Source organism: Globicephala melas, chromosome 1, assembly GCF_963455315.2.
Source record: "Globicephala melas chromosome 1, mGloMel1.2, whole genome shotgun sequence".
Classification (NCBI taxonomy): domain Eukaryota; kingdom Metazoa; phylum Chordata; class Mammalia; order Artiodactyla; family Delphinidae; genus Globicephala; species Globicephala melas.
In genome coordinates this window covers 225,946-233,528 of record NC_083314.1, presented here as the reverse complement: position 1 = coordinate 233,528, position 7,583 = coordinate 225,946, and the positions used below count along the sequence as shown (strand labels likewise).

The following is a 7,583-nucleotide window of genomic DNA, read 5'->3' as shown; positions in this document are numbered from 1 at the left end:
TGAGCCAGCCTGAATTCCAGCAGCCCACCACTCACAAAAGGATTTTTTTTTTTACTCTGAGTTAACAGAATCATGTTCTTTTTTTGTTGCGGAGCATGGGCTCTAGGGCGTGGGCTCAGTAGTTGTGATGCACAGGCTTAGTTGCTCCGCGGCATGTGGGATCTTCCCGGACCAGGGCTCGAACCTGTGTCCCCTGCATTGGCAGATGGATTCTTAACCACTGCGCCACCAGGGAAGTCCCAGAATCATGTTCTAATCAAGGTCTGTGAATGAGATTAAGGATTGGGATAAATTAAGGACGCCCTTTACAAGAAGTAAGAAAGGCACCAAATTGCTTAGCACTTAGCAACACTTCAAGTTCAGCTATTTTAATAAATTGTTTGACTTTTGTTTAAAAAAGTAGGGGGGGCTTCCCTGGTGGGGCAGTGGTTGAGAGTCCGCCTGCCGATGCAGGGGACGTGGGTTCGTGCCCCGGTCCGGGAGGATCCCACATGCTTCAGAGCGGCTAGGCCCGTGAGCCATGGCCGCTGAGCCTGCACTTCCGGAGCCTGTGCTCCGCAACGAGAGAGGCCACAACAGTGAGAGGCCTGCATACCGCAAAAAAACTAAAACTAAAAAATAAAAAAGTAGGGGTGGGTGGTGACCATCTTTCTAAGATAAAGGGCCCTCATCACTGAAGGCCCAGCAGACTGTTATCATTTGAGCAGGGAGAGCCCTGGGGAAGTGGAATCTCCAGACAAACCTACAAAGAGAAGGCAGCACACGTCCCAGGACAGGTGGCCTCCCCTCTTGAGGCCGGGAAGAAGGCTCAGGTTCCCAGGTCAGGCAGAAAGGCGGGCCTGGGAAGTGAGTTAACCATGGTGAGAGGAAGGCTGGAATAGGGCCGTCGGGAGGGCCAGGCTCCCAGGAGTCAGGGAGGTGGAGGCATGGACCAGGGAGCACCCCCTGCCATCCTGTTGCCCTCCTGCCCTCTTGCTGTAGGAACTGCCATGCAGGCTTCCGTCCGGCGCTGCTGCGTCACCTTGGTGGGCGGTGGGTTCCTGTGACTCTCGTTCACTCTGAAAGTCCCCAGGGAAATTGAAGACGACCAGAACAGGATGGCTATCGAAGCCCAAGTAGCAGCGTTGCTCTCACTGTGGGGATTACGGGTGTGTGGTGGGTGTGGACAGGTAGAGTCTCGGAAATGCCTTGTACCTCTCACCGGAGAGCAGGAGACTCCGAGGGGGTGGGTGTGCAGCTGGCCGGACCCACTGGCCCACAGAGAAGCTGCGTTCCCCCCCATATCTGTTAAGGCAAGGAAGACAGCAAATACTGCTTGAGCCCTGGGTACTCTGGCCGGTGGTCAGACATCCTGAGAATGTGCTGGGCTTGCCCTGGGGAGACTGACCTGCTATTTCCCTGGAAAGGCTCATGGGAAACCAGTAGAGGTTAAACCCTGTTCTTTTTATGAAAGGAGGACCAGGAGTTGCCTCTGCCCAGGCCGCAGGAGGGCCGTTATAGGAGAAGGAAGGATCTGGAACCACTAGAAGACTGGCAGAATCTCACCTTCAAATATTTGGAAAAAATCCAGCAGAGAAAGAAGAGTGCGTTCCGAGGAGGGGAGTGGGCTCCCCAGGGGGGAAGAAGCATCAGGAGAAGAAGGGGCTCAGAGGGAAGAAGGGGGGAAGGTGGGGGGCATCGGGCCCGGCAGACAGTCCTCTCCCTGCCAAGGCCTTTGTGTGGAGGGGGAAGGAGGGAAGAGGTAACGCGGCCGCTCCAGGAGGGTGGGATCACGGCGTGAGAGAACCCTGGGGGGCGAGGGGGCCTTCAGGCCACGTGTCCAGTTCACCCAGTGTTAAGCTCAGGGGTACAGGGACCCGCTGGAGGCCACATAGTCAGTGGCAGAGCTGAGACAATAGTCTTGGACTCCTGACTCCCAGGAGAAGGGCTTTTTCTAGTAGATCTTCTTTAAAGGAGAGCTTTGGGAAGATGAGCTGGGTAAAACCAAAAGGAATGATAATGACTATAAAAATTGCTAATATTGGCAGTTCCCTGGCGGTCCAGTGGTTAGGACCCGGCGCGTTCACTGACGAGGGTACAGATTTGATCCCTGGTGGGGGAACTAAGATTCCACAAGCGGAGTGGCACAGACAAAAATTAAAAAAAAAAAAAAAAGCTAATATTTATTGAGTACTTAAACCATGTGCCACAAAATTCCAGTTCAAAGAAGCCTCAGAGGCCCGTGAGGACGCAGCACCCCAGCTCAGGCACCTGGCGACCTTGTTAAAATGCAGACTCTGCTTCACTAGATTCTGCACGTCTAATAAGCTTCCAAACGGGGCGATGTTGCTGGACTAACGCCCACGCTTTGCGTAGCGAGGATCTGAACCTGCCCCCTGGGGTGGGAAATAGCCGAGCAGCGAGGGCGGGACGAGCATCTGCGGGAAGAGCATCTGCTGGTGTCGCAGAGCATCCACCCGGCCTGCCTGCACGCTGACCGCGCAGCTGGCCGCCCCAGCGTGGCTGACGGTCGGCACCTGCTCGAGGCCCCGGTCGGACCGCAGCGGCCTCCCGTACACACTGCTGCCCACCTGGCGGGCGCTGGCCTGGCCTGGCCTGGCTCAGGGAGGCCGGCCTCCGCATTTCCAGCCTCTTCAGCCCACAGGTCTCGGCGGGGCAGCGCCGATTCCCGCCCCGCCGGAGGCCCATCCCTACGAGGGCGGCGTCGGGGCGGGGCCTCTCGCCAGGAGCCCTACTCCCAGCGGACCACGGACCACGCCTTCCTCATGAGCTGCGCCGCGAAGCTCTCGGAGTACTTCCTGCTGCTGGAGGACGGCACCTTGTGCGCCCCCAACTTCATCACCACGTTCAGTGGAAAGCGGACACCCTGGGGTCCCAGCCCTGGGCGCTCCTGGAGTTCTCCAACCTGGGCTTCCAGGGCAGGCTCTTCCGCAGCGGGGACCCCCGGTGCTGGCCCACTTCCTCCTCCTCTTCTACGGGGAGAAGCCCCTCGCCAGGCTCCTCCCTCACTTCCGCACCCTCCTGGCCCAGAAGGAGCCGATCCTCTGCAGACCGTTCCTGTTCTACCACCGAGTCCCCTACCATGCGCCGAACGACACAGCCAGAAGGCCTCGGGCACGCAGAAAAGGAGCCCCTAAGCCCCTGGCAACCCACCAGGAGCCGTGTTCACAGACATGAAGGTTTTTGAGGTCCATTTCCCCTGGCAGGCCTACAGTCTGGACGAGTCCTTCTTTTGGGCCCACAGCGCAGGGAACCACCTGACTGTCATCCTGAACCACCCAGCGGACCTGAGGAGGGTGCAGGTACTGCCGGGCACCATCGTGGATGGCAAGCACGCCCTGGAGAAGGGGCAGGTGGAGCTGGGCTACGAGCCCGAGGGGACACCGCAGCGCTGCACCAGCCTCGCCTTGCTGGGCCACCTCCTGGAAGGGCAGCTGGATCAGGAGGTAGTTCCACAGAGCGTGGGGCACGAGGTGAGCTGCGTGAGGCTGGTGGCGAACGCTAACCAGGTGGGTGGGCTCAGCATCCAGCACATCGACCTCTGGGAGGAACATGCCAGGGACATGGGGGCAGCTCAGGAGGAAGATAACTCAATAAGGCGAAGAAAACTTAAAGTCTTGCAGCTCTGTCATTCTAGCCTATCTGAGTGACCCGGGGGCGGGGTGGGGATGCCAGGGAATGAGGGGCAGAGAGGGAAGACGTGGTCGTTCTTCTGGTGCCGCCGAGATGTTAGACCTGTTCCTTCCTTTTCCTACCCAAACAAGCGACTCTCATAGGTTGTCCTTTTCTGGGCTGGATATAGCTTAGCCCAGTTTGGGACAAGGCCTTGGTCATTCCCAGAATCTATCCCTGGGGTGCTGAGATCAGCACAAATACAGGGTGTTGGTGTGTGTGTTCGCACATAGTTAGAGGCCAGGGGTGAGGGGTAGCAGGAGGGGAAATCATGGCCAGGCCCTGGAATTTCCATCATAAGAAGCCAAGGAAGGGCCTCTCATCAGAAGTCGAACTCTCTGAGGCTCTGGAATGCAGCAGATGGACGCGTACCAATAAAACTAAGCCCCTGACTCTGTCCTTTTAAGCTGTTCCGTGGCGCCAGTCTAGTTCCCTTCTTCCCTCACAAACGAACTCGGGCACAAACAGCTTGTAACCGAAGCTTCACTTTCTCCTCCGCATTCTGCATTCTGGCTTCTGCATCCCAGCGCTGCTGAAACTCCTATCTGTAAAGACAAAAATAGTCAAAACCTAGTGGCATTTTTGTTTTCAGATCTCATTCTCCTTCACTCGCTGCAGCAGGTACACAGTACAAATCAGTCTTCTTCCTTGACTTCTGGGCTTCATCCATTCATCAGAATGACTGAATCCCCACTGTGTGCCAGGGACAAAAAAGCTCCTCTTGGGGTTAAGAAGTACAGGGTCCTTGGGGGAGTACAGACCTGTGTTGAAACTTTATTGGGAGCTTAGGAAAGGCTTTTTGGAAGACGTGTAAGCCTAGACCTGCCAGATAATTGGGGAAGATAGCCAGGTGATGAGGAAAGAAGGTCAGGGAAATTTTCCAGTAAAAGAAACAGCATGTAGAGAAGTGGGCCAGAGGTGAGAAGAAACCTGGCTCGTTTGGGGAAAAAAATCATTTAGTGGGGCTGGCGATGGAGGGCAAGCTGGAGTAGTGGTGGGACAGAAGATGAGGCCACAGGACTAAGAAAAGACCTGCTTACAAAGGACCATGGACAGTTCAGTGGGGGAAAGAATAGTCTTTTCAACAAGTGGTGGTGGAACAGCTGAATACCCATGTGCAAAGGAAGGAAGTGTGACTCCTACCTCACATTGTATTAAAAGTGAACTCAGAATGGATCACAGACCTAGTTGTAAGAGCTAAAAGCTATAAAACGCTTAGAAGAAAACACAGGTGTAAATCGTTGTGACCTTGGATTAGGCAATAGATTATTAGGTATGACACCAAAAGCACAAGCCATCAAAGAATAGATAAATTGGACTTCATCAAAATTTAAAATTTTTGTGGTTCATAGGACACTATCAATAAAGTGAAAAGACAACCCACAGAATGGAAGAAATTATTTGTAAATCATACGTCTGATGAGAGACTGGTGTCCAGAATATATAAAGCAAGCTTACACACAATAATAAAAAGACAAATAACCCAATTAAAAATGGGCAAAGGATCTGAATAGACATGTCTCCAAAGAAGATACAAAAATGGCCAATAAGCAGGTGAAAAGACACTCATCATTAGTCATTAGGGAAATGCAAATCAAAACCACGGTGAAATAACACTTCACACTCACTAGGACAGCTATTTAAAAAACAGAAAATAAGGGCTTCTTGGGTGGCACAGTGATTAAGAATCCACCTGCCAACGCAGGGGACACGGGTTCAAGCCCTGGTCCAGGAAGATCCCACATGCTGCGGAGCAACTAAGCCCGTGCGCCACAACTACTGAGCCTGCGAGCCACAACTACTGAGCCCACGTGCCACAACTATTGAAGCCCGTGCACCTAGAGCCCATGCTCTGCAACAAGAGAAGCCACTGCAATGAGAAACTCGTGCACCGCAGTGAAGAGTAGCCCCTGCTCGCCGCAACTAGAGAAAGCCCGCGCACAGCAACGAAGACCCAATGCAGCCAAAATAAATAAATAAAATAAATAAATAAGTAACAGAAAATAAGTGTTGGCGAGGTGTGGAGAAATTGGAGCCTCATACATGATGGTGGGGTTGTAAAATGGGGCAGCCACTTTGGAAAACCACTGAACAATCCTCAAAATGTTAGATAGAGTTACCATATGATCCAGCAATTCCACTCCTAGGTCTGTAGGAATGAAAATGAATGAAAAAATGAAAACATATATCCACACAAAGACTTACACATGAATGGTCATAGCAGCATTATAATAACCAACATGTGGAAACAATCCACATGTCCAGCAACTGATGGATGAATAAACAAAATGTGGTATATCAGATGATGAAAATGAAATACTACTCAGCTACAAAAAGGAATGGAATACTGATACACGCTACAACACGCACAAACCTTCAAAACACTGGGCTGCGTGAAAGAAATCAGTCACAAAAGGTCACATAGTATATGATTCCACTTGTATGAAATGTTCACAATAAGCAGGTCCAAAGGGACTCATATGGGGGTGATGAAAATGTGCTAAAATTGATTGTGGTAATGGCTGCACTCTGCGAATATACTACAAACTGTTGAATTGTATACTTCAAGAAGAGTGAATTTTAGGGTATGTGAATTATATCTCAATAAGGCAGCTGTTTGTTTAAAAGTTGTAGAAGCAAATGAAAGGGTTTAGAACACCCTGGTGGCAACAGAGAATCACGGAGCAGTTCTGAGCAGGAGAGCGGAGTGGCTGTTCGTGCTTTCGGGGGTCACCCCAGGCATCCCGGTGGGGCAGCCAGGGGGTCAGGATAGGCAGCCGATGAGAACTTGGCTCGGGACAGGCACTCCCTCCCCTTCCTCCTTCCAGCCCTCAGCTTTCTTCTCACCAATCAATCATAAACTAACCTGTTTTTCCACCTACCTCTCTGACTAGTCGTGGTCTCCATCTCCGCCATCCCTAAATGTGGGAAAATTCCGAGGTCTTTCACTCTGTCCGTATCTTCTTTCTTTGATGACTTTCAATCACGGTCAGAGCCTTACCTGAATGAACTTTGAGGCACCACCCACGTCGACATCACCCTCTGGGGTGTCCAATCTGAGCCTCCGAGTCCCGTGTCCAGCTGATGACGACACTCTCCACTTGGGTTTAACTGTCACCTCAGCCCAGCACGTCTGACACCAAATTCTTTAGCTTGTATGTGTTTCTGGCAATGGTTACCTTACATACATAAACTCAAAATCCTAAAACAGTGCTTTGAAAAAATGGTCTATGAACCACTTGCATCAGAATCCCCTGGAATTGCTTATTTAAAATGCTTTTACCCAAGCTTGCTCATTCTCCCATCAAAGTGCTTCAACTGCTGTAAGCTCCTACTTTCCCATCCACCCCAGTCTAGGCCTGCCGCTTAGCCTCATGTCCAAACTTTTCCTGACTGACCACTACATGTCAGGCGCCGGGCACAGGGACAGAGTAAAAGCCTGTGGACTCTGGCCTTGAAGAGCTTCTAGTCCAGAGAGAGAGACAAGTGAAATACTGCATTAAAGGGGCAGAGAAGGGACTTCCCTGGTGGTGCAGTGGTTAAGAATCTGCCTGCCAATGCAGGGGACACAGGTTCGAGCCCTAGTCCGGGAAGATCCCACATGGCGTGGAGCAACTAAGCCCGTGCGCCACAACTACGGAGCCTGCGCTCTAGAGCTTGTGAGCCACAACTACTGAGCCCGCGTGCCACAACTACGGACGTCCTTGCACCTAGAGCCCATGCTCTATAACAAGAGAAGCCAGGACAATGAGAAGCTCGCACACCACAACAAACAGTAGCCCCTGCTCGCCACAGCTAGAGAAAGCCCACGCGCAGCAACGAAGACCCAATGCAGCCAAAAATAAATAAATAAATAAATAAATAAATAAATTAAAAGGGGCAGAGGAGAGGGATCAGGGGAGGCTTCCCAG

General features: G+C 52.1%; 1 pseudogene; it reads left to right on the top strand.

Annotated features, from left to right (window-relative positions):
* Positions 1–661: 661 nt before the first annotated feature.
* Positions 662–6,765, top strand: LOC132596840 (alpha-1,3-mannosyl-glycoprotein 4-beta-N-acetylglucosaminyltransferase-like protein MGAT4E; annotated as a pseudogene).
* The last annotated feature ends 818 nt before the right edge of the window (positions 6,766–7,583 follow it).